The following is a 2,920-nucleotide window of genomic DNA, read 5'->3' on the forward strand; positions in this document are numbered from 1 at the left end:
GGCTTGGGTTTTTTTTTTTCCCCCTCCTTCCACGCAACTTGCTCTCGCTTGGCAAATCACGCGTTCAACTTTTGAAGTTCCTTCCCCGAGCGAGAGGTGACACCAAAAGCGGTGTGTGTCGTCCCTCCTTACGAGGCCTTTGTGAGGGTGCACGTATGGATACGCCAACTTATGTTGCACCCTGAAAGATCTGGATTAAGTCTTCTGGAAGCTGCTCCGGTCGATGCCGAGACTGCTTCTTTAATGGGAAGAGACACAGTTTCTGCTTCTTGAGGCTGCTGTGTGAATTATTAATACATAAGGCCCAATCCAGTCTTTCAAAGGCAACAGGTGGATGCTTGGAGATCTCTTGGGCTGAAGGAGTCGCTGGCATTGATCTACGTAGAGCTGTTTCTGTGGGTGCATAAAACATTGTCAAATAATGAGAAAACGGCGCTAGTTAAACTTCAGTTACAGGTTAACTTGCTTCTGGCGTAGAACACAATCAATCAGAAGCAGCTCTTCAAAAAAAAATCCTGGTTTTCTTTTAATCCTTTTTTTGATTCTGCACTGCTTGTGCTTTAAAAGACCAAAGTTTGTGAGGATAATGTAAGTCTGAAAATCCTTTTCTTGGACGTGAGAAAGCTGCAAATATTTTTAGGGTGTATGGATGATGTTTGATCTGAAATTAGTTTTGTGGTGATGTGTACTAAATGTCAACTCAGTCATTAATGTGGCTTATTTTTATGCAAGTCAGTCAATAAAAATGTGCGTTAAGTAACTTACGCCACAGTCGTAGCCCTTCTTCTGAGCTGGAGGATATCATTTGAATAACAGGCAGAAGCTGTTGGTTTTAATTTTAAAGGATGAATGCTGCATCAAAATGCTTTTTTACTTTTAGCATGCACTAGTCTTCTGTCCTAGCTGAGAACATTTTCTGGAAGAGACCGAACTTTCAGTTTATTGAGCAACTTGGTGGATTATTTTTTCTTTTTACTCTCTTTTTTTAACTATATTGAAGAAATCTCCTGCTTGCTCAAACACATCTTCTGTTTTTACAAACAGGAAGCCTGGGTGGTGTAACAGAAATTGCTGTATTTAATAAAAAATAAATTGCTTTGGGAGAGGTTTAGCTTCAGAATTGTTAGGCAATGCTGTATTCTTGGCTTTGCTGGAGACTAGTGTGCTGACGTACCTGTTTCAAATAGCTGTAGCTAGCGTGGCTTTTGTTTTCTCATCTGTTTTGCTATTGGGAGATTTGAGCAGATTTAAATCAAGACAGAGGACCTCTTCTGTTACGATTTACTACCTGCATTGTGTTCCTGTGATTAGAAACCATTTATGTTTCGCACTACTGAAAATAGCTGTGTAAATACCACTTAGTCTGAAGGTGCCTGTGAGCGTTACTTTGTAAATGGGAAGTGAGCAGTGGTAAAATCTTTCATGCTTAAAGACATAATTCTTTGCTTGTATATTGGAAAGGAATTGGTATTAGCAGCGTGTTGGGATTATTTTATTTACATGAATATATCTAAAAGTTCTGGATCCTGTGATGATTATCAGAAATGATCTTCCAGCTTATACAGAATGGTGTCAGTCCTATCCCGATACAGATCATAATGAAGTAAAATGGCAAATAACGCATCCTGTTCAGAAATAAAAAAATCATCAGCAAGTAAGTTGGATGGCAGGTTAAAATGACTTTGTGTCCTATTGTTCTCAAACATGCTAATCTCTCGTCGTATCTCAGTTTCTCCAAAAGCCTGTTCCTCTTATTTCCATTGGAGCTTTCACCACTGCTGGTGGTGTAGGAGCCAGGGATACTCGTGGCCTTGCCTCTTGCCGCTTGGAGCAGTTCTAGGCGAAGTAAGGTAAAACTTATTGTTAAGTCCGTGGTCTCTTTGTCTCTGTACTGTCATCAGGGTAGTGCAACAGTGGCGGAATTACCAAAACAGGGATGGAAATAATAAAGTGATATTGCGAATGCACGCACTCGAAAAGTCCGCTTGGGATTTTCTGGGTCAGGGCGGAACGCGATCCACAGGCCCGGGGACCGTTGCAGAGCATGTGTCCTTTTTTTTTACTGGTGTGCTTCTCTGAAACCCTTGTTTGCTGCTGCAGTTGCCGCTCCCTGGGGAGGTTCCAAAGGGTTCATCATCTCCAAGGCTTACACGCGTCTTGCTCATACTGTTATATCACCCAGAAGTACTCATGAAAACTGCAGTCTCATTGTGCTGGGTATCGGAGATGTTCCTGTTCCAGGTAACTTACAGGTGAAGGTTGCAGATGGAATTGGAAAGACTGTGAAGAAGTAGACTAAACGTGTAACTTTTCTACCAAAAAAAGCTGCAAGTTGTCTTCTGGCTTCATCGGTACTGGCTTTTTCAGCAGGGTCTCAGCTAAGCTGTTAAAAGCCAGCTGGCTTCTGGTGCCATTGTGGAACTGAGGAAAGACTGGGAAGGAAAAGGCATTAGTTTAAACTTTATGGATCGCTTCATAGATGGAGCAAGAAGGAGGAAGGGTCTCGTGTATAAGGTCAGATGGCCATGTCGAGGACTGATGACAAAACCAGTTTCTTTAACAGAAAAGCAGGAGTTGGTATAACAGGAAAATACAAATAATCGTCTCCAAGCATCTCACTTGGCTGCGGTTCAGAGTACTCAAGAGTGTAAAAATGCATTCCTCCTCAGCAGACCTGGTCTGGGAAGGTGCTGGGCTGCTGCTTGTTGTTGCAGTTTTGGAGGGAGGGTATAGGTGAGAGCCCTCCCGCTTGTGAGGGGGAGGAAAGTGCAGTGTTGGAAGCATCGGGGAGGAGCGCGGAAGATGATGAGGAAGCAGGAGGTTTCTGTGAGGTGAGGGGAAGAGCCGGAGGGGATTTGTAGGTGACAAGTTTGATTCCTGTAGGAAAGGTGGTGGTGCTTAGCAGTGGCAAAGAAAGGGA

The sequence above is a fragment of the Pygoscelis adeliae genome, unplaced genomic scaffold, assembly GCF_000699105.1.
Source record: "Pygoscelis adeliae isolate BGI_AS28 unplaced genomic scaffold, ASM69910v1 Scaffold480, whole genome shotgun sequence".
In the NCBI taxonomy this organism is placed as follows: domain Eukaryota; kingdom Metazoa; phylum Chordata; class Aves; order Sphenisciformes; family Spheniscidae; genus Pygoscelis; species Pygoscelis adeliae.